At 37.5% G+C, this 25551-nt stretch overlaps 1 long non-coding RNA gene across 1 annotated transcript in view; it reads left to right on the forward strand.

Annotated features, from left to right (window-relative positions):
• The window catches only part of LOC129438169 (uncharacterized), a 34886-nt gene extending 11811 nt beyond the window's left edge, over positions 1 to 23075 (forward strand). The window contains exons 2-4 of the long non-coding RNA XR_008642464.2: positions 17650 to 17725; positions 21291 to 21355; positions 21744 to 23075. This is a non-coding gene — a long non-coding RNA (uncharacterized lncRNA). The remainder of the gene's footprint in view (positions 1 to 17649; positions 17726 to 21290; positions 21356 to 21743) is intronic.
• The last annotated feature ends 2476 nt before the right edge of the window (positions 23076 to 25551 follow it).

Here is a 25551-nt window from a genome sequence, read left to right on the forward strand (position 1 = left end):
GGCGGAGGCGATTTCATGACAGCTCTTTTCGCTCACATAATGTTTGAATGGTTGGATGCTGTACCTAATTTTATTAAATAATCTTTATGATAGTACTGTTTTTAGGTGTTGAAATTCAAAAATCTGTGAAAATCAAGTACTTTTTTAGTCTTTCAGCTATTTTTTTTAGATAAGAATGATGGACAAAAAAGGCACAAGATCTTTTGGTATTCCAACATTTCCATCATTTTTTTGTTTTACACATTTTCCATGTTAATTTTCAAATCTTAACACGTGTAGTGCTGATCAAATATTTTAATCAAATCTGTTTGGGAACCCTGGACTCATCCCAGGAGCTGACACTTGTTCCACCAGAAGCGCACTGAAAACTGGACAGATGGTTTGAAGAGTGCAAAGAGGCAGCGCATAGAGAGATTTACTGGGGGATCGTGGGAAAGTCTTGAGCTTGGTTCACCTGCTTAGAGGGAGGCAAGACCAGAAGTGTGTTTACTGACCAGTGACCCATGAAAGAGGACAGCTAAAATTGTCACGGAGTAAAATTATTTGGAAATCTGTGATTTGATGATAAGGATATTTTTAAGAATTTACAGCATTTGCAATTTTATACAAATTTAAATTCTGGACCCTTGTCAGTTAATACACACATGTATGATTGTTGCATTTGCAATTATAACAATACAAGTCGTGTGTTCAATTTATGCTTATTTATTAGTACAGGGTGCATTTTTACTCTCTGGTTAGTTTGGTTGGGTTGTTGCGGCACTGATGTTTCGGTTTTCGATCAAGTTAATTCGCTATGATCAAAATTGCTTTTAGGCATGCAATATCAAACGTTTTAAACTATTTCCCCGTGTGCATTTTTCCAATGCATCTTTGACTAAAATCATAAGCTCAGACCACCAAAAAAAGACAGTTTGGTCCATAATGCCAAAACAGTTCTCATAGTTTGAAAACTGTCAAGCAATTTAATGTCATCCGAGTGCATTTGAGTTCAAACCAACATCAAATCTGACTTCCTCAACATTAAACAGAAACGGGGATCAATCACTTGAAGAAAGTGAGACGACGCTATAGGGGAAGTTAGGACGCGCTATTGGTATCTTATCCTCTTTAAGTCTATTATTCGTAACAAAGGGCAGTCACAATACCCCTGGGGTGGATGGCACTCCACTGAATAGCCACTTTGGTGGGATTTAACGGGTTAACCCCACACAAAAGGGGTTGAGGCCATGTAACACAGCAGGGGTAGAACATTGGAAACACCAGGAATCTACATGCTTCGCTTCCCTAACAGTTGGCCTTAATTTAACTCTGGCTTTTGCATATTTTCCATACGTCTGGAGTTCTTTATCCCACATTATGTGGATGCTGCAAGTTTGGTTCTGTGGGTTATGCAAAAATGATTTGTTTAGTTATAAAAAAACGACCTTTGAGTCGTTTGAGTACTCAATGCCTTGGAGTGGTTGATTTAGCTTTTTTGCTGCTTTATTCTGGTTAGGTTATGCCAAATATGCTCTTTGTTCGGTTGGCTCTGCTTTTGAACTTCTTTGGTTTACTTTGTTTATAATATTAGATTATAACCATTTATTCCCTGGAGTGATTTACAGAGTTTGATTCAGAACAAGCTAAAGTATAAAAGAGAAGTGAAATTAGTTACAAAAAGTGTTTATTTATCAATATAGATTTTCATTGCCATAATTTTTATTGTATATTATGCATCTAGTAAACACGGTCAATTCTGATTTTATCTCGACTATAAGTTATCTCCTTCAGTCTCCATTCAATCTTTGTGGCCAAATGTAATTTTGTTTGACCGAGATGTGTATGTATTGAACTACACAGTGCACTTCAGTGAACCGGCAGGGGATTAATCCATGTTTCTCATGCATTTCATGATCACTGCACTGCAATTTCAAAATTCACATTACATCACATTATATCATATGCACAAAATGTGTTCTTTTCTCAACGCGTTACCGTAATTATGAATATTATAGTAGCACTGAGTGGTATCGCGCAATCGAGTTGCGCAGGAGTGAAATCTGAGTCTCGGTTCCATGCGGCTCCTTGTTTTGATTCCGCCCCTGAGGAATCGTTCTCCTCATCTGACCCCAGCTTTCATTGTGATCCATTTCCACTCTGTTTCCATTAGCTGTACTGCTGAGGGAGACCACTTTGCATTTCCTTTGCTTGCTACAGAGGCTTGTGGTGTGCACAGATTCCTAAGCAATGCAGCTATAAATTTGGTTATAAACGATAAAGCAACAATGTGGCTGGATGCAAAAAATATGAGCGATTTAGTGCAATTTACATTATGATACATTCCAGTGCAAGTGAAAGGCAATTCACTCAGCCCACATTGTAATTTGCATGCATTTGGTGATTTCAAGATTTGCGAATGAAAAATAAATTAGTTTGAAATCTTAGCATATTGACAGGAAAGGAGAAAAGGCAAAAGACCTCAAAATCAAACTCAATTTAAAAGAGGAAATACAATATAAACAATTAAAAGACAGCATTTCATGTTTTATATGTACTATTTTTTTTAAGAAAAGAGTTTAAAAAAATAATAGAACAGGACTAAAAACTATTTTTTCTTTTAAGAGGAAAATGAATAAATCACAATGAATATATTACGAGTAGTCTGAAAGCTTTACGTGGTTTAAAGCAACTGTAGTTTTTTTTACCTTTAAATAATGTCTCTAAAATAATTTCAGTGATAGAACAACTTTTAACTTGACAAATTGTACTGTTGCTGCAACCTGAGCAGCCTCCTAGCTGCTACAAGCACACTCTGAAAGTGGCGGTGGAGGGTAGAGCACACAGCCCCGCCCCTTCCTCTGCCTGCAAAAGAGTGTCTGATTGTGCGGAGCTATCAAATGCAGAGACGATTACACTTCAGACTGGACAAATGCTGGACAATACTACTCTTGTAAAATTCATACACTAGACCAGTGGTCTCCAACATGGTACCAGGTTGCCTGCACGGAATCTGTTAGTTGCCCGCCCAAGGCACATTTTATTAATAACCTCAATTTTAATATTTATTTATTACTTTTTTTTATATTAGCTTGGCTTCTTTTATGTATGGTAACATTTTAAACAATGCTAAAACATATCAAAGAAGTCCTCCAGATTGTTTTATCCATTGTGATAGCCCTTGGTTAAAAAAAGTTTGGAGACCCCTGAACTAGACACTTGAGTCCATAGTGCATAGTTTAAGTGCATATGTGTCATTTGAGACAGAGCTTAAGTTTTCTAAAAGATTTTAGTTTTTTGTTTAGTTTAGATTTCAATTTCAACGTTCCACTGAACTCAATACATTTTCAAAGTTTCAAAGTTTTTGAAAATGTGGTTCAACATTTTCTTTCTGTGCTCATTGTTGCTTATTGTGCTGTTACGATGGTGCCACCAGCATGTATGGTAATGTGGTCATTATTTTTACTGCAGTAGGTGTGGGTAAAGCCTGGAGCGATCGTAACAAAAGTGATGTTCTGTTTTGAACTATGAATTCATACGAAGTTAATCGTGAAAAACGTACGATTCTCATGAAGAAAAAAAATCGTACAAAAACATACGAATGTGGTCGTCTGAATTAATACAAATTAGCCAACTCATAAAATATGTACAAATTCTCGTGAGATAGCGTTGGGGTTGCGTATAGTAATTGCATGAAATTGAATTTTTATTTTTATATGTCAGCTAATGAAACTGATTTGTAAGCATCACTATGGCTCAAGCTTAATCTGCTTAAAAATTTCCAGACTTTTGCAATTTCTCAAAAAAGAATACAATTCAATAAGAAATGTCTATATCAAGGCCAATACTGTTTACAAAAAGTTGTCATCTGAAAATTTTTAAAAAAGATTAGAGCACAATGTTAGTGAGGATTGCAGTTAGTATCATATTAGTTTCTTTCATTCGCATGTACACAGTCTTCTTGTACTGGGAATCAACCTCTAATGGATGACATTCTGGTAAGCAATTAACATTAGGCCCAGTTGAGCCACAGACAAAGAAAGTAATTAACAATGACAGTAATGAAACTCAAATGCCATTAGATTTTTTGTAAGGCTAATCTAATGAATGCTATCACAAGCCTTTTGAAATGGCACAAGCATTGATCTTGAAACAATGCTTTATTTAGCCACATTGATGGTTGTTTATTTTCAGCCCGAGTTCATTTGATATTCATAAAGTATTGATGTTTTTTAGATGTAGCGCTTGGAAGCGGCGTTTCGTAGGGCCAGAATTTATCAATATATAGTATTTTTCTTTTCCACTCATATTTCTCTTGGACTCAGGATGGCTTTTACGACATGTATTTTTTCATGAAATACAAGTCATCACGGGAGAGCGTAATTAATTTCAGAAATTAAATGGGTTTGTTACGGACACTAGTAAATTAGCCTACTGGAGTTTCATTTAGCAATTTTGTGTTCTGGCCAATTCTGCTAAATAGGTAATAGGGTCCAGTTGTTAACATATTTACAATTTATAATCTTCAGTCAAGTGGTGCATTTAAACTAATGCAGTTGATCAAGATTAAACATTGTTTTTCTATATTTAATTGAACATCTAATGATTGAAAGACACCACAAATTAATTATATTATAAATATGGAAAGCGCTCTGTGATGGCCAGATTTCATAAATCAGTCCATGCAATTTCGTTTATACTTCTAATGTTTAATGTGATTCCTTATGGATGCATAAGGACAAATTGTTTTTTATGGTTTTATCGTGTATCTCTTTTTTAAGAGTGTATTCTGGACATTTGGATTTGTGTTAGCAGCACGCGTTTACCATTTCTTTATGTAGCTCCCCGAAAAGGACCCCAACTTTTCCCCTCAGTCCTTGTGCCCACAGCTTTAAAATCAGATACAGTCGCAAGCATGTCCTGCTAAAAACTGACCGTGTTTATTCTGGCACTTGTAAAGGAGTTTGATTGACAGTTTGGTCAAACAAAGTCATTTTCTTGGCACTTCTCCCGGCAAAGCTCGACTTGCTTTGAACCATCAAGTCACTTTCCGCAGGGGTTGACAAAAGACGTTTCCTTGCACATCTAAGGCTGTTTAGCCTGGTCTATCCGACCATCCATCAAAACAATAATTGCTTAAAGTTGACGCAAATAGTTGAAAACGAGTAGAGGGCAGTCAGACAAGAAATTACAGCTATTGCTTTGAATGATGAAGTTTGGAACATAAGCACTTCATAGAGCTCATGAATACCTCTGTGTTGCTTTACACCGAGCTGTACATCAAGCAAGGCAGGCATTCCCTTCGAACAACATTTCTGTACATTTGGAAAAGTGTTTCCAGTCACAGTAGTGTTTGCGTGTTACGTAATGGTGTATGCTATACAACAACCTCCTGGAAAACCACACGCAGGTGCATAATAGTGTTAAAATTGGCTATGAGTTACAGTGGGAGGCACTGCCCAGTTCTGTAATCCAGTTTGTCTCAAGTTAATGTGGCTTGACCCAATGTGGTTAGTTTCAAGCTTGGATAGGACCTGTTTGTGTCGTACTTTTCAGATTGGTTTAACATCCATTTCAATAATTGATCTTAACAATCTCTCAATTTAGATCAAATACAAGCTGGCATAAAAGCAAAAAGGTGCATTCAATAAAGCAACTTTGAAGAGACAGGCGAGGTTGAATGCACTTTGCTGGTGAAATACAAACTAGACATTGACCACAACACATCATTAATATTCTCCATAATGCGCTGCAGCAATAACACCATAACTAAACGAATTTCACTATTTCTGGGTGAGAATTAAATCCAATTCTGGCAAAAGTACACTCAGGTACAAAACTGTATTCTTTTAAAGGGACACTCCACTTTTTTTGGAAATATGCTCATTTTCCAGCTCCCCTAGAGTTAAACAATTGATGTTTACCATTTTGGAATCCATTCAGCTGATCTCCGGGTCTGGTGCTACCATTTTTAGCATAGCTTAGCATAATCCATTGAATCTGATTAGACCATTAGCATTGCGCTAAAAACTGAGTTTCAACATTTTTCCTATTTAAAACTTGACTCTTCTGTAGTTACATCGTGTACTAAGACCGACAGAAAATTAAAAGTATTTTCGGGTGCTGCGTAATATCTTTGCGCCTCCTGCAGCCATGCTACGGCAGCAAAGTCCTTGATTATTACGCCAGAATGAGAGTACAGTTCCTAGCCATATCTGCCTAGAAAATCGCTACTTTTTTCTGTCAGTCTTAGTACACGATGCAAGTAATAAATAGTCAAGTTTTAAATAGGAAAAATACCAAAACTCTTTGGTTATTTTTTGCGCGATGCTAATGGTCTAATCAGATTCAATGGATTGTGCTAAACTATGCTAAAAGTGTTAGCGCCAGACCCGGGGGTCGGCTGAATGGATTCCAAAACGCTGGAAATCGGATGTTTGACTCTGGGGGACCTGGAAAATGAGCAGATTTTTTGTACCTAAGGAGTGCACATTAGGTACGTGTTGATACTAGAGGTGGGCCGATCCGATATTCGGTATCGATATTAATCCGATATTGGCGAAAATGGCTGGATTGAATATTGTAGAAGTCGGGAAGTACATATACCAACACGGGCCTTGTCATGGCAACTTGGTGTAAAGCGCGACTTGCTGAGCAACATGAATTTGCACAAAGCTGCACTTCAAATTGTCCAAAGTTACACCTTAAATTTATTTTTAAATGTTTGTGCTGACTAAATAAAAATGTTGCAGCAGTATTGCACCATTTTTTTGATTGAGTCTTGAATTTGCACAGCCATTTGTTGCACAGTAAAACATTTGAGTTCTGTAGCTCTGTTTAAGCTTTTTGTAGGGCTAACAAATGTGTTATTTGCAGCTTAATTGATTAAAAGGGCGATAGAGATGGTATTGGATCAGTATCGACAGACACTCAAGGTTGTTGTATCAACATCGGTAAAAGTGGTATTGGCCCAGCACTAGTTGGTACCTTATCCTTATCTAAATCATACATACAGTATTAGGACCTTTCTAAAGGGTGCCGTCCCAATGACACCTTTTCTACCATTTTTTGGTACCATTTTACTAACAATTGTAGTTGAAGTTAAGTAATCTGAAGTTAAAAGCACATGCAGGTCCACTGTGCACTTGAGAGTTACAACGTGAAGTGTTATGCATCCGAGTTCTCTCCGAGTGACTTTAATAAGATTCAGACCAGAGTCTTGTTTTCACTCAGCAAAATTCGGCGCGGTGTGAGTCATGGGTCCTGTCATATGTTTGAGTAATTGCTATGAACCGAGTGACTCCTTGACGCATGTAACACTGCCTTGTAGCCAAATGGCACGTGAGAGGCCCCACTCAGCTGCTGCCTGCATTTGCTTGTTTAAGACTAATGGCACCATTGAGTTCACTTCACGTGTGCGCAAACAGCTCGCCTCTGGCCAAAAATATCTCGCTTTTCCAGATAAACTGCCCAAACAATCCCTATCTTTCCTTGCTTTCATTACTTTCCTTAATTCGGGGCTTTAAACGAATCGATCAGTCTAGGTTCACGTGGAACAGCAGGCATGTGAAGAAGTATGAATCAACAAAGGAGAGGACTTATGATAGATGGTAAATGGTCAAGCAGCTGCAAATCCTTCAGTCATTTTAATTTCATAATCTGTCATAATACCATTAAGCACAGAAAAGTTATGTTTAAACTGTAAACTGTAAAAATGTTACTTAATCCACATTCACTATTATCAAAGCATGCTCGCTTAAAAGCAACCAGATCTTCCCTTGGAGCAATATGCATGTGGACTATTACTGACGCTTTGGTGTGGAGAGATGCATGAAATAGTATTTCATGACTGGTATAATCTGACAAGTCCAGATTCTTTATTTGCAAAGCAGCATAGCATGGATCCTATTCACCATGCTCCATTTATATTCACTGGTAACGTGAACCAGCTTATGGGCAAAAGTTAAACTTGGAAGCTGAGGAGAAAGTCAAAGAACAGAGTTTGACCTTACATGGCTGTTTCGGTAAAATATGTTCTCAGAGTGTTTCGCTTCATACGTCTTCTCGTGGCAGACAGTAAAGATCTCAGATGGTGGTTGTAAAAATCTCAATCCAAGTCCAACGTTGTCTATCACCAAGAGAATATACAGCGTTTGTCCTATAAAACCTGTCAGTCTAGGCAGAGGTCAAAAGGTAGTGAAACCGATACTGTACTTAGTGACTGTCTTTACATTGTCATTTATCATATACATTAAATGGGGCGTGAGGGCTTAGCAGCAAGGCTAAAGCTGACTGTCCTTTGTATCTTTGCTATCTGAAAAAATGTACCAGAAACAGAGCATGTAAAATGAATCAAAGTGTGCTACAGTGTGTTGAAACCAAGTAAATAAACATTTCCTTTATATTTTGTAAAAGCAGTCAGTGCATTGAATCTGTAAAACAGGACATGCAAAACTGGAAATGCATACTCCTCTATGCCCAGCCTTTCTGAAACACAACGATATTTATAAAGCTCATCATTCTGAAAAGCGCAATGTGCTGATTGGCCGAATACCTCAAGCTTAAAGGGAAATGTTAAGCTCCTTATATTTGGAATATGAGTTCCCAAAGCCTAGCACCTCCACGACATGGCAGTGGCGGCAACAATACTTAAGTGAGAATAAAAGTTACACCTTCTTTTTTTCCTTAACATTTGGGCGGTGTTATGAGAATATTCCCACACAGTGATGTAGATTTGTAGGGCAGTGGCGAGGTTACATAAGGGACAGGGTGGCACTGGCCCACTCAAATTGACAGCTGGCCCACCCAGTCAGAAGAGACACAAAATAAAATCAAAAGAAATCACGCATAAATGATAATAATCTCTTTAATAATAATAATCGCTCAAATACGAATCATTCAGAAATAAATAACTATTTATATAGAAAGTTTATCATTTGCATGCATTTCTAAACTACAAATGTTAACATTCAAGCCGTTTTTAACAATTTGATCGCAATATGTTAATAGAGCTGTTTTCTGTGCACAAAGACGCGCACACGAGTATGCGTTCGAGTGGACACACACTCATGGAGACGCACGTTTCAAAAAGCACGCAAACACAGAATCTCTGTGCTTGACAGGACACATACACCCCAAATTATAAAAAAAAAAACACAGTCTTGGCAAGTATTATCATGAAAACAGTCAGTTATGTCTTTAAGTGAATGCAAACAGTACATGAATGCGTGGTTATCCGGTCTTAAAGTTGCAGTATACCCTCAAGCTTATGCAGTCTGCTTAGGTTTGTATCATTATGTTAATCAAACAACAGAAGACAAAAGGAAAATCACAGCTGTAGCTTTAAAAAGATTAATTGTATTTAATTTATAGAATGAAGATGACTTTTGTTGTTATTCATTTGATTATATTTCTTTTGCTAAATACTACTGTTATACTTTATATATGTTATAACTTTGTTCTTTTCTATTTCCATATGCTTATAATTTCTTGATTAAATATCCTTATATCCATTTTGCTGATCCAAAAATTATCCGATTCACGACTCAAAAACACGTAATGTAATAGATTGAATCCCTATATTGTAAAATTATGTAATTTAAGAGTAGGCATTGAGCTGTTTGTGGGTGGAATAGGAATAGGGCGTGTTTGAATGTGGCGTTTTAGGAAGGCATGGATAAGCCTCCACTTTTAGAAAGAAAATTGTGTTTTGGGTTTGCGACTTAAATTTTTGCGACTTTTTTGATCTTCTACTGCAGGAGTGGGGAACCCTGGGTCCTGGAGGGCCACTGTCCTCCAGAGTTTAGTTCCAACCCTAATCAAACACACCTGAATTTCATTTCCAAGTAATCCTGAAGACCTGAATTAGATTTTTCAGGTGTGTTTAAGTAGGGTTGGAACTAAACTCTGCAGGACAGTGGCCCTCCAGGACCAGGGTTTCCCACCCCTGTTCTACAGTATATGCACAAACAGTTTTTAACACTTCAAAGGAAAATATGAAATCGCATCATACGAGCCCTTTAACTTTTTAATTGTCACTGTCTCACAGGTGAGACGTTTGGCATTACATATTTAAAACAATAATTTCTTAGTCTTAACCTGCATTAATCTTGACAAAATGTATATCGTTGGAAAGCTCTCAGTTTGAGATTTTCATATTTCATCACCGTTTTGCAAAAATAATGATATAGTATGAGTAATTTTCTAAAATGTCACTGGCCAATAGGTGGGCTCAAGGTGTTTTTACGTATTTCTTATTAGATATCCTTTAAACCTGAAATAACCTTGAACAACTATATATTGTTGTTAAGCTCTAAGAATGTAGTTTACATATTTCAAGGCCATTTGATGATAGCAGTGACAGTTATTATGTTAAATTTCACTCACCCCATAGAAATACATATGAATTATTATATATATATATATTCATAATTATAATATCCTATTATAAATATTTCTATATTATCTATAATTTTTTTCATTGATAATAATGCAGTGACAGTCATTTATTAATTTGTGATTTGTGAGTATGCAGCAAACTGTTGACACTAGTGGCCTTTGTTGGTAAAACCACTAAAAGTGTGACAAAAACCTTATTGTTTGTGATTTAAACTTGAAATTTGGATCCGAATTGAGACTCATGGCCTTATTTCCAAAGCAATTTGGAAGTAAAATTTAAATTTTTATGGGTTTTAATATAAAATATATACTTTATTGCACTCCAGACACTTAAAAAAAATTGTGTTTTCTTTAAAAAGAGACCAAGATTTTCTAGACCAAAAATGCATGCAGCTAAATTAATTTAAAGGTGCCCAGCATAAATTAATCCTAAATCTGTCATTATCTTAATAATCTTCAGGGAAACAGATTTGTGCCAGGGACTTTTAATGTCTATAATTGTGTCTATATCTGTCATTACACGGACCAGAACAGCACGAAAACAATGTGGATTAAAAGCGTCTTGAAGAGGTTTTGCTCATAAATGCATGTAAAATAAAGTAATGTGAACTTGAGATTGTGATACTGTTATTAAACTGCGCCATATGCGCTGCAAACGCAGCTGGCGTAAAAGCACAATGGCCACGCGCGGCAAACGCTCTCCGCATACGCGCTGCTCAGTGCTCATGCTTGCGATGTGAAACCAGCATTGAATAAACTAAACACTGATTAGCTACTTGCTCTACGTTTATACAATTAACAGCAAGACAACTAGCAGTGAATGTAGATTAACATGGGAGGACTTGAACTTGAAAAGCGAGGCGGAGCCTTTCCGCGGTTAAAACATCTTATGGTCGTTTATGTTTATTTGATTCTATAAATTAAATAGAAGGAAGAGATGATTTGAAAGTTGAGACTTTGTTTAATATGTTTAATCTCAAAAGTAACCAAAAGGTGCCCTGGTCTCTCCTGTATGTCAGCGCGTTGTCAGTGTCTGCTCCGCTCTGTATTTTTCATTGCGTGACGTGATAACATGGTGGGGCGTGTAACACAGACTGTTGACAATTGTTTTTAATTAGTATTTAAACATTCTTTATGATATATATTTTTTAATATTTTAATAACACGGTTTTGTCGGTTATAGAGTCCTAATGACGGTGTTCAACTATAACCGTCGGTCTCACGGTTATATAATAACCGTCACACCCCTATGTTCATACAACATATAAAAGTAAATTTCTCATACCCTGTATTAGGTGACATTTAAGGTTGGTGTGCTTGACCCGAATTAGATGCATAATTCTTGGGGTGAGTTTTCAGGACAACTAAACATAGAGGGACAAAGTGAAACAAAATTTGTTAAGTTCTATACGTTTTTAACTTAACACGACAAATAAAATGCAGTTTTAATTTAAACACGCAGATTTTGTACAAACAGGCTAACAACGAAAGCACCCTCACAAAATGTATTTTATGTTTATTTTATCTAAATCAACCCTGGCTGTTACTGAACTAGTCAACAACACTCTTACTGCAAAATACCAGCAGAATTATGTTGTCTATAAGCAACCTAACTTGTATTGAAGACTAACGCATACTACTGATACTTTCCTGCCAGTCAGTAATACTGACATACAGTTTTATTTTTTTCCACACATAACTTATGTTGACAGCCCTGGGTGTGCCTGTATTTGAATATGGCACAATTTTTTGAAAAAGTAAGATTACCTAAGTGACTCATGAGCACTGAAGTGGGAAAGGCTGTTGAGGTTTTGGACCAGGCAAAGGTTTCGAGCTATCAATCAGAAAACTTGTCAAAGATTTTAATGGGGAACATGATCTGTTGAAGTACCCAGCTTTTTCCCAAGAAGCTTTTTATGTAAACTAAGTCGAGGGCTTTGAAGCAGAACTCCCTTACTGTTTTACAGTTAGAGAAAGTTAGCAAGTTAACAGTAATGTATTGTGTTATGTTATTAATACAGTACAAACCAATCCACATATTTTGAAAAATATCCTAAAACAGTAGGTTTTTTTGTTGCTGTAAAAACATGGTACGTCTGAAATGCATATGAAGAGTTTGGTTCCAAAACGCAATAAATCCATTTTGACAAATTTCGATAAAAACGTGTTTTCTATACCAAGAAAGTGACAAGATGAAAACAACTATTTTCTGTTACAAACTTTCACATAGCATCTTTAGGTTATAAAAACATAAAAAATTCAATCCATAACTTGATTTTCAAAGATTTATTATAAAAAATGCTATAAATCTATTGAATCAATAGCCAATATAAAAGTGCATTAATCTTTGCCATGTTATATTCATTTAGTTGACTAGTTGTACACACTAATTAAAAATATAAACATTAATGGCATTAATCAAAACACTTACTTTGTGATATTAAGAACACTGTCATTGCTGCGGTTATACTTGACGTCGTCGCTTAACGTTTTTCACAGCGATCAGCTGTAAAATGTTTTTGGTCCTGCTCGATTTTCGCTGACTTTGAGTAAAATAATGTAAAGTTTTTCATAAGATCCCCTGGGGTCAATGTGTTATCATGACAGAAACTTGATGCTGTCGGCCCGGGCAAACAAGCAACCGTCTCCAGAGTGCCTCTCGCGTAAATTATTAGATGTTGATGACATACATTTCTTTCCCGTCATAGAAAACCATCACAGGTTTATCAATGCCATTAAAGTGTTATTTTGTTTTTGTTTGTTTGTTGATCACGAAGTACAAAGTAGATGAGGAAAACTAGGATACTCAACGCGCCGCCATTCTTTGTTTACATTGCGTGAATGGTGTGCTGTAATTTGAGGAGCGGATTTATTGCATTCTGTAGAAAAGGAGGAGTGGCGTTTATCGCGTTTTGGGAAAAAAGGGAGAAAAGATGACAGAATAACACGGCGGATATTGGATTTTGCGTAAAATTAAGAATTTACTTTTTAATACTGACCTAATATAATACTGATTCTGGCAGTAACTCATTTTTTTCAAAAATGCATTTATTGCGTTTTGGAACCAAACTCTTCATATATAAGTCTTGCATTGATATCCTTTATGTTAATCATAGTCTGTAAATAATTTACAATCACTGCAGCTGTTTTCTTTTTCAAGTGCGTTAAAGATCAATGATCAGCCACTTGTCATTAACCCGTAGATCCGATCTTGTGATGAGTTTAAATGGCACAAGCTCGTTTCTATGGGTCTCTGTCTCTGTGGTTGAAAATCATCCGACACCTGTATGTACTGCCAGCCTGCATTGGGTGTTTTGCTCATTTTTGCGCATGAGACTTTTCCCTACTCGCCAGGAATAGCTTGTTGCACGGACTTGTCTTACAATGTGATTTATTATTGATTGACGTTCCTGTAAACTTCCAAAGTGAAGATGAATGGGGTGCCGGCAACAGAAACTGTGTGCATTCAGGTTGAGGTAGTAGGTTGTATGGTTCAGAATTTTGCACTGGGAGTTAACTGTACAACCTTCTAGCTTTCCTTGGAGCTCACAAGCCATCGGACGGCAGACGGTATCCTATATTAAACCTCTTTCATTCTGCTTTTGTAAGTATTTTAATGCAAATGAAGCACATAATGTAGCTCTTGTTTAACCGAAATGAGCACATAGATCAATGAAGTGTGTGTATCTTGACAAAACCAGAGAGTACCAGAGAGATGCACTTGTGCATGTATATTCCCACTAGTATTGAACGCTTTAAAAATTGCATTTTAATCTTTAATGATTATATCTGTCAGATGTAAAGCTGCAGTCAATAACTTCAGTTTAAATCACTAAAACGGTAAATTTCTCTGTATTGGTAAGATGTTTTAATTAATTTTGCTAGTTTCTTTGATCAGATTTTTTTCAGTTCATCCAAACATCAATCTCCGGCGAACGCAGCACTAGAATGAGACTCATATTTCAACTACACTACGAACATAATTGACTTTGTATTTGTATACATCTCAGTCCATTTGTCTTCTAAAACCACCAGCATGCAACCGAGCTCCACTTATAATCCTGGCATTACAATGGCAACCCAAGTAGCTTTATTTGCAGGGAAGCTCCAATATGAATTTTGCTTAGCTCTGCCGTACCTGACAGTCAAGTGATAAAGCTTACTTTTGCGTCACGTCTAGTAAATAACCATAATGTATACTTGGGGCACCGAGGTGTCATCGATTTGTCTGGGCCGCCGCTGTCAGAGTGTCTTACGGATCAATGGCGGCTCGCCCTTTGACCCCTATGAGAAATCAATAGCATTGAGCGTGAGGGGCATGGACAGCATCGATAGAGTTGGCTGTCATTAAGTGTGACAAGACATGATAGTTATTAATGTTTGAACACTCTGCACCCTCGACCGGTGAGATCAAATTGTATTTCAAAAAGTTCAGAAAGGTCCTAATTTAGGTACAGATATGTATGCATTTGGCACCAATATGTCCTTTTTAGGTACTAATATGTGCTCTTTAGGTGCAAAGGCGCCACTCCCGTGACAGCTAGGGAGCATTTTTTTCTGACATTGTTAGCACGCTGATTAGATAGATCGTTAAACAGAACGCTCATTTACCATTTTTGTATTTGGCTTTTAACAGTACGAGGCCACCCACAAACACAAGAACTAACAAGCTTTGTAAAGCTTGAAATATATCCGCTGCATATTTAATGTCCAAAGGTGAGATTGGAGGTCAGCAATGCCCAGACACTGAGGCAGAGGCTGTAATAGAGTTGATTGATCACAGGCACGAGTTTAAGGCCCGCATTGATTTCATTTGCTTTAAAGGTCCCTTGGTTCTGTCGAGTCTCCAGCGTCTGCAGTCTGGAGGCCAAACGGACTTGGACTTGAATTATGTGTCGCTGTAGAAATCACAGCGTTCCTTGTGGTGCATTGAAGGATATATACTGACATTTAGAGTGTTGTGCTCCACCGAGGATGCTTGCATAGGGCAGGAGTGTTAATGAAACGGGGAATAGACTGAACCACGGGATAAGCCATTCTGCAAGTCATTACATCATTACATGCGCTCTCTTTTGTTATCCTCAATGTTTGTGCTATAATGTTAGACATATTCATTGATGAATTGGTCATGGGACGCAGACTCGTTCATAACATGCAATCAGCGAAGGTGTAATTGATTACTCAACGGTTAATTTCTCAAAGAATATGTCAGGGTTTGACCTAGATCAACCGCAGAACAGCCCATGCTAAACGTTTTTTGCTCTCCTCACTCAATTAAGGTTAGCGTCCCCAGAGCCGCTGGTTCGGGTTGATGAGGTCAGCTGTCAGACAAAGACATCGAGTCTGTAAGGTCTTGCCGAAAAGACGACTTTTTGAATACAATCTTCCGGCCATTTGCCTGTGTCTGAAACTCTCGCCCTTACTGAAGCGCCGCAGCCTCCTGCCACTGCGGGACAGGGTGATGGATGGCTCCTGCGAGCCAATGGCAGCGAGTGCCGGGGCGGGAATAACCTGCGCCTTCCACTCGCCCCCGCCCCCCTCCTCAGACCAGTCTGTGTCTGATTCAGCATCCAGCTCCTCTCTTCACCTCCGAATCCGACTTTCTTCCTTCAAAGATGGATGGTGGCGGCGATGGCGTCTCGTTTGTTCGGAAAGACGAAGGTAAATTGGGAATGCCGATGATAATCTGCACGGTCCCGGGAGCATCACCTCGGTCCGTTTTCTGGCGTCCGCCTCAGGGGAGGATAGGGGGCAAACGGGTGGGGGAGGAGCCGGTAGAGGTGATGAGAATAACATCACTCATGTTTTGGCTAGGGTGAGCGATTGAATTGCCACCGTTGATAGGAGAGGTTTCATTAATAGTGGCTGCGGAGGTAACATGGGGGGTGGGGTTCGTGCACAGCTGCTCGGCACATCTGTATGTAGTTGACTACCGATCACACCTACAAATGGCCAAGTGACAGCGTAGTCTTGAGGTAGTTTAGTGCATGCCAACGAAAGGAGCGTCTAGCTGCAGTCTGTTTGGACTTCAGTGTATTGTGTTTGTAGGATTTCAAATGTGAGATGTACTGTCATGACTGTCATAGAGGGCATCGAGGACAACAAAGAGGAAGAAGTGACCGTCTGGCTCTGTGGAGGGGGTGTTTCCTCTCTTTACACAAAGACTGCAGAGCAGAGGGCATTTGTCTACAAAAGTTCAATACGAAAAAGAGGAAACAAGTCTGAAAGGTCTTATTCCGTCGTCTGTTGCTCGAGACTTTTTAGTATGCAGTTGTTTTGTTGTTGTAAAAAATGCACTGCATTGGTTATCTGGACTGAGTGCAGCAAACATCATTTTTTTCAGGATTTTTCTCCTGCCATCCTTTCTTTTACACAGGACGAGTGGCGCTGCGGGACACAAAGGCAGACAGCGCATGACCTGTGCAGCCAGACACGGACACAAACTTTAGTCTGGGCAGACGTGGCTAGCTCAGAGCAAAACATTGTAGGACTCATCGTGTAGCTTTAATGAGAGAAAAGCGATGGGCTCAGTTGGTAATGGCTGCCCTCCTCCTGTTCCCTGAGACCCTAACTCGTGAGTTCTTCTTTTAAAATCACGGGTCGGGAGCTTGGGAGACAGGTGGAGGGCTTCAGCACCTCTGACCAAAAATCCCATCTTACAAAGCACAAGAACTTTGACAGGGTTACACATGATACTGTGTGTAGGCACAAGTTTAGGAAGTGGACTTGTTGTTACATTTCCTAAACTGTTTCACTTGTTTGCATCCACTCTATTTTGTTAATGTCAGATCGAAACACAAATTGAATTTAACGCAACCAATTGAACATGTTCTTTGCATGTAGTTTCTGTAAACCGATATGTATTTTGTGAATCTTCTATAAGCACGGCTAATTCATTAAAAGGTGTATCAAAAGAAGAATTTACTGTGAATTTAATATGTTTTAGTAATGTATTTGGTTTGCTTTATCTGCTGGGCATATGGTTACTATTACAGTATATTGGCAGAGGCAGAGTTTGTCGAGAGTGTAGGCAGGGTAAACGCTGTTTTCAATCATTTTTTGAAGACGTTCTCTGGCAGATTAATTAAAAACAGATTGGCTCCTTTATTATGGAATTATTGTGGAGGCAAGACGTGCAGTGGAAATCAAAGGTGGAAAGGTCACGATATTCCATTACAACTGTCCATGTGAACAATGATGAAGTCAAGGGTGTATTTTTTTATTATTGTTCTGTGTGGTTTTATTGTCTCAATTTTTTTTCTCTCTCTCTAGTTTCCAGAGATCAATCATGAGTCGGTCCTGATGATGATAGCTTTGCTTCAAAATGTCCTTGCTCTGATTATGAAAAGTAAGTTTTCAAACAGCATAAAGATTAATACTGTAGCATAATTTAGCAGCTCTAATGCTATTGTACGGTTTCATATATAATTCATGTTATATACATAATTGTCAATTCCAGCATGTGGTTTTCCATTTACATAACATTCACAGTAGATGTGAATCATAAGACACTTTCAGTTACATAAATATAACTACTTCTAACTTAATTGAACACACTATATTTTGTGTGACACTGCCTGTGAAAACCCAGCTAAAGATATTTTTTGTTTCTCCAAAAAAAAATCCTACATAAAGTAATGAACATTCTGTGACAAAATAACATTGATATCTTCAATAGTGCCCGAGTCATGTCAAAGACTGAAATCAATGTAAAATCAATGTAAAATCAATGATTCAAATCAAATCTTTGATGCCCCTAATCCCCTTAAAATTTAGATTGAGACTTTAGCCTGGAATTCACAGACAGGGTCACACATAACTACTTTATATTAAGGCTGTCAAAGGATTAATCGCATACAAAATGTGCACTGTGTGTTTTTTTTGTGTATATAAATACACACACATACATTTATAAATTGTTTAATATATATATATATATTTTTTTTTACACACACACATGTAAAAGTTTCTTAAATACATGCATGTGTGTGTATTTAAATATACAAGAAAATATTTACACACAGTGCACACAAAAACTTTATGCAAAAACTTTTATTTTGTATGCGATTAGTCGCGATTAATTTTTTGACAGCCCCTACTTATATATATATATATATATATATATATATCACTGAAAAAAATTATTCATTCAATTTACTCATTTTTTAAAGGTAAGTGGTCACAATCAATTTATTTAAGCTACATTAAAAAAAAATTTTTACAAAAAAAAAAACTTTTGTTTAAATGTTGCTTAAATAAAGTGATTGCAACCACTTACCTTAAAAAAATGAGTAAATTGAATTAATTGGGTTTTTTTTGTGTGTAAGAGGACTGAGCTCCGAATGCAACAGAAATATATTTTATTACATCTTTTAAATTTACTTATTTTAAATCCCCGGCTCTCTACAATGATTTAGAGCAGTGTTTCCCAACCAGACGGCTGGGACCCACAGGGGGCCTCAAGATGACTTCAAATTGTTCAAAATTGGACAAAACAATCATTAAATAAGCTAAAACAAGCAAAAATCAAGATGTTTCTTATTTTTTTGCCATTTTAGTAGCGAAAATGTATATCTGTCTACTCATTCCAAGCTCTAGCTAATTTTATTTGGAAAAAATTGAGTGAGTAGGGACCCTTTAAATATTGTTGTGGGCAACTAGGGGGCCATGAAGTGAAAAAGGTTGGGCACCACTGATTTAGAGAAAAAAAAGCATCTAAAAACGCTGCATCAACAAAATTGATTGTTTTCTGACACTTACCATCCAATTAGGCAATAAATGCCTTTTATATATTTATTAAACTTCACTCTGCGCTGTGGCAGTTTTCCAACTAATAGGTGGTTGCTCCACAGAGCCCCCAGCAACAGTAGTGAGATAGTCTTTCACCATGAATACAAAACAGCCAGGCATGACACAGTAAGCCTGAAGCCACTAGACTAAGCTAAATGCGCATGCCCACTAAAACTAGCCATAGTGCGTCTGTCCGCAAGCTGGCCAAATCAGAGGACATTACTTTGGAGTGTACTTTGTTTTTTTGTCAGAATTGGAGTTAAGTTTAAAGAGGACAATGAGTGATTTTAAGTTCGCAGTACTCTGTAGTGATTCAACTGTGATTAACATAACATTAGTGGTCTTTCTTTATCATTTACCGCACAATAGATTGGGCCACTGTGACAGAAAGAAGTAAATTGTGGTCTGTGAAGTCCAGGCTAAAGTCTCATAATCTGATTATGAGATTAGGAACATCAAAGTTTAATTTTTCTCACTTATTTAACATCAAATTACAATCTTTAAACATGAATATTAAAGATATCAAGATTATATTTTCTTTACATTATATAAGAAGACTTTAGATGGGTTTTCACAGGCAGGGTCACTAAGGACGCAGGACACCTTTCATGGTCAGAATCATCCTATTCGAAATTTCAAATGAAATATGTTGATGGTAAAACTTTGTTGCACAGAACTATCATTTACCACCAGAAGCGTAAGAGTAGGATCCGAGAATTGTGGGTAATTTTTGTACTGCAGAGCTGGCACAATCTTTACCCGTTTTAAGTGATGCATTAAATATGCACTCATATGAAGGGGATGTCAAGGTGAGTCTCTCGGTGACAGAATATCTTGACAGTATTGCGACAAGATGCATGAACGTAAAGCCATTATCTCCATTTACTAATTGAGAACGTGGGCAAATAAAGACCCTGTTGTGCTTTTTTATTTTTTAGTCAGAGATCTCTCTCTCTCTTTTCTGTCAGACACACACACAAATTTCCAGGCACACAGTATGGGGGGGGGGGGTTTGAGTAATAAGAGGTGGCTGTTGTGTGGTTTTTCCGACCCAGCAGCAGGCAACCAGACAAATCTCATCTACGAGCTCACGGCTGGCACGACTTTAACTCTCCATCCGAATGTGTTGCATTTACATCCAACTTTCCTATCGTTTTTACATTTTAATTTCCATACGATCTACGCAGAACATTTTTCGCAAAATGTCACTGAAAGCACGCCACGTTTAATGAATTTTAAACGCACGCTGTCGAATAACCATTACTCCCCTCGAGATTTACCTTAGGGGTCACCATGTGGTTATCGACCATAACTGATGCAAATGATATTCTGCATCCAAATCTCCCATTGTTACTCTGCTCCAGCTCCTTGGCGCCCTCTACCGCACTGCTTTGTAGGCGTTGCCATGACGACCTGGTCCCTGCACACGTATTTCGGCGACAGTGAGGTGTACTCTGTTGCATTATTTGTATCGGCACCACAAGGTCACTTTTTCTCAGTATGTTGGATAACATTGTCACCGTGTATGCCGTAGGCTATAAAACGGCACATCAGTAGCCCGCCATGTGCTTTTGAGCAGATAATGTACACTTCTGATTTAAATGTGTAAACCTATGATTAGGTTTGTTTACAAAATAATGAGCTGTCACTAAGATAAAAAACACCTTTGCACTATGTTAGGTATACAGTAACTGTAGCTACCTAAATGGTACATATTAGGATCTTTTTAATGGGTCCTGCCCCATTAACACCTCTGGATCCTTTTTTTCTGACAGTGTATATGTTATACAGTCACCAAGTTGCTGACGTTGTCTTTTAAAGCTGGCTAAATAATACTTTAACAAACGTAGGGAAAATCTCACAGCACATCTCATATACACTAAGCCCAAGCTTTAAGCGAAACTGCAAATATTATACCTTATATGGAAACATAGCTGTTATTTATGGACGAAATGTCGGTTTACCACAGATGAGTTAAGCGGCAAACTCCAAAACCTGCCATAAGATGGTAAATGTGCGGTTTCAGCTCAAACTGAATACCGCAGAGCGAGCGAGCGAGCGCCATTTTAAGTGATGTATACGTGCGATTGTTGCTGAAACGATGCTGTGTGTTTCATTTGCAGGCAGCCTGCGGTGTTTAAGCGAAGCTCCTCAGACTTAGCACGTCCCCACGTAGATGAGCTGAAAGGTCAGTGAGTTCCTCGCTTGCCACAGCGACTGCCAAGTACAACCAGACACACTCTATTAGATGCATAATAAAACTCTCTATCTCGCTTTTTCTCTCGGTGTTCGCACACACGGAATATGTTTTTTCATTTTTTTCCAAAATGTCTTTCTCCAGACTTTAGTCAAATAAAGTATACAAAGCAATTAACTTGTTTTCATTCTCGTTGCAACTTTGAAACTTATTTGATGCAATTGTTCAGGTCAAAGGGTACGGCATTCGATGTCATACACGTGAAAAATACGGATCACGTGCTTTATCTGCCTGGGATTGTGGATGCACAGACAGGAAAACAGAGTTCTGCATGGCATTCTCCCAGCTAAAATCATTCATCTCTCTGCCTTCTCACCAGTGAGCCGAGGAAGAGGATGAGAGCTGAATCCTAATGGGAAGAACGGGAGGGGTACAGGGAGCCTATGCAGACAAAAGCCCCATGCTTTTCCAAATTTACCTGTCACAGACACTACCTGACTTTCTCCCAACAATGCCTTTTCTATTGTTCGCTTCTCTAAACTCTTTTCCACCAAAACTTTATTTGAATGAGGCTGGTTAAAACGAAGCATTCCTCTAAGTTTCTATTTGGCAGAAAGGCTTACGAACAGGTTTTCAGTGCATATAATTCTCGACTGTCACTTCAGAGTTTTATTTGCTTGCCCTAGCAGCATGCGTCAGATTTGCGTCAGGCACAAACCTGACAACTGTGGGACTCTTAATCTCATATGGATGTGATGCCGAGAAAGCCAAGTCAAACATGCTTTGAAGTAAGGCAACACAAATACACCTCTTTGTACTTTGCAAAGCACCAGTATAAAAAGTCATTGATTTTGTAATAAAAATTCCTATTCTCTTCCTCCTAAAATAATATATCCTCATAATAAAAAATTGATTAGGTCCCACTATGTTGCTTACAGAAACACACTTTAAATGGTATTTATCTGTCAAATAATACAAAAGCATACTGTACTGGAGGGAGTTATGAATGTTTTAAAGCTGGTAGCCTAAGGGTTGGAAAGATGACTGCCTCTCTCCCTTCACCAGGCCCCTGTCTAATTATACATTCCAGTGAGAGATCTCCACTCAGATGACCTGTGCTCCACATCCACAAATTCATATTTCAACCGTAAGCCACCTCAGAAGGACCCAAATGAGAAAAATTCATCTTGTTGATGTTGATATATGTATACTTCTAATGCGTATAAATGATGAAAATGTATGAACCGCATACCACAAATGTATGAGCCACAGACGTTAAAGTTAACCAAATGGTATTGCTCAGAAAACATGAGCCCATTTGTGTGCTGAACTCTGAAGACTTGCCAAAACCACAAAAACCAAGGCCCAAAGCCTTTTACCTGGCCCACAGGGACGTTAAGATTTGCAGAAGGCGTCCATACGCTCTGTTTCTACATTTCATCCAAAAGCGCTGATGTTGTACCTGGTGCTCGCCAGCGCTGTTTTCATGTTTTCCTCCCGTATCTAGAATAAATATGACAAGGAAAGTTAGTGCTGATGCTGGATGCTTTGTTCATAACTTAAGTGTTTGCACATGTTCTCAAATTATTTTTAGACTCTGTATGTGTGCCAAATAAACCATGAGAAATTCTGCAGAGAAATGACAGATGTATGTAATGACATGATTTATGACCTGCCTCGTGTGTCTTTGAAAAAACTGGTAACACTTAAGATTATATATATATAATCTATATTATATTATAGATTATATATTATATAATCTATATTATATATATATATGTCCAAACGGATGGAGCCTACTGAAGATACTCACCGAGTCACCACTGTGTCATAGTCATGTGCAACTATAATCAGCATCTCTTGCAAACTGTGTCCTGATGATGGCGCTGTAGTGCAAAACAGGTGAGTGAATTGGAAGTAAACCAGTTCAAGGCATAAACATCTATGCTGCATTACAAATAAGGGAATCAATTCACTGGAATGGATAGATAAAATTAAAATGGGGTGTAATTACCCTCAAAAAGCAAATTAGTAATACATTTTAAGTGCTGATTAAATAACCAATGTACAGATATGGGACATCTCAGGTGAAGCATAATGATCCATGCAGCCTAAAGCAAACATTTCTAGATAAAGTCTGCCATCTAGTGACTTAAACCATGAATTGATGTTTTACTTTTGGTAAGAGACACTTATAATCAATCGTTTCCCCACTAAAAAAATAAATAAATAAATGTGGGTCTTCAATATGGCAGGCATATACAAAGTCTATTATTTATTTCAGTCAGTCACTTTCCACAAGCGGTTTAATTTAAGTTAGCCAAATGTACGTTTTGACTGTCAGACTTTATAAAAATACTACTTGTATAAAATATATTTGTTCTGCATGAAACATATTTTTTCATGTGTGGTACATTTCCTCAATCTCCTTCAAAAACTCATTAGAACTAACGTTACCCCAGATTAATAACAAACTTTTGCCCATGAAAATTGTCACGCTGTCTTAAAGACAACGTGTAAATATTTAAAGAAAGTAGCGGTTGCTTACCTTCACTAAGAAAGTATGGTTCGCAAGTGTCCGTTCCAATGGTATTTAGCTTATTTATAATGTAGCTCACTAATGTAGGATAACCTTTTAGCAGTTCGCGCCAATTATGAAAAGAGGTGGAGCTAAGTGTGATTGACATCAAGAGAAGTAATGACAGATACAACTTGAACGGCTGCTGCCAGTAACAGTGCTGCAATACATAATACATTTTGGGTTGTGGCGAGGCTACATTGGTGGCACATGGAACCACTCAGAGTGACAGCTGGCCCACCCAGTCAGAAGAGTGTATATTATATAAATATATAATAAAATAATATAAAAATAATATATAATATAAACTTTTTTTGGGAAAGCAGAAGAAAGCACGCACAATAATGATAATAATCTCTTACATAATAATCGCTCAAATATGCATCATTTAGAAATAAATAATTATTTATATGGAATGTTTATCATTGGCATGTGTTTCTATGATGCAAGCGATTTTTAACTTTTTGAGCACAAGAAAATGTTAAAGGGATAGTTCATTTTAAAATGAAAATGCTTTCATCATTTACTCATCCTCATGTTGTTCTAAACCTGTATGAATTTCTTTTTTCTGATGATCACAAAAGAAGATATTTTGAGAAATTATGGTAAACACACAGCATAGTGATCATTGACTTCCATAGTAGGAAAAAAATATTTTGGAAGTATTGTAATAAATGATGAATAAATTGATGAATAAAATATTTTGATAAATGATGGTAAGCTCACAGTTGACAGTACCCATTAAATTCCATCATAATTTTTTTATTCCTACTATGGAAGTCAATGGTCACTATCTGCTGTGTGTTCAGCATGACCCCTCAAATTCTTTTGTGTTCATCAGAAAAAAGAAATTCACACAGGTCCAGAACAACATGAGGATGAGAAAATGATGACAAAATTTTCATTTTAAAGTGAACTATTTTATGTGCGCACGGACACACATGGAGTTTTGACTTTTTCCATCTTTAAGTGCTATAATTGGGTCCCCAGTGCTTTTCTCACTTTAGAAAATGTGAAAAAGATCAACCCAGTAACTTAGATCATTCTCTCCAAGCATGTAAACAGTAGATCATTGAAATTGGGCTCCCCTTGTGATGTCAGAATAATACCGCCCATTAATCACAATACAACCACAGCGCTGCCATTTAGTGCACAGATCAGCTCATTTGAATTTAAAAGGACACACCCAAAAAGCACATTTTTGCTTAAACACTTGCAAAGTGCCAAATCTAATGTGTCCTTAGCCTATGTTAATCAAACAACAGAAGACAAGAGGAAAATCCCTTAAATGTTAATTATTTATTTATAGAATGAAGAAGTGTTATTATTTATTTGATTCTTTTTCAGTACAACTGTTAGACCTTACTTTATTTGTAACTTTGTTCTTTCTATTTATATATGTTTATAATTTCATGATTTGTTCTTATTTTATTTTCCCCCACCCCCTTTGTGCTGATCCAAAAATTACTAAAATTATTCGATCCATGACGTAATGTAATCCGTTAACCACTACTATCTTGTAAAATTATGTAATTTGGCATTAAGGTCCACCTTATTTCCTTATTTCCAGGGATGAGAGAGAGAGAGAGAGAGAGAGAGAGAGAGAGAG

Source organism: Misgurnus anguillicaudatus, chromosome 24 (genome assembly GCF_027580225.2).
Source record: "Misgurnus anguillicaudatus chromosome 24, ASM2758022v2, whole genome shotgun sequence".
NCBI lineage: Eukaryota > Metazoa > Chordata > Actinopteri > Cypriniformes > Cobitidae > Misgurnus > Misgurnus anguillicaudatus.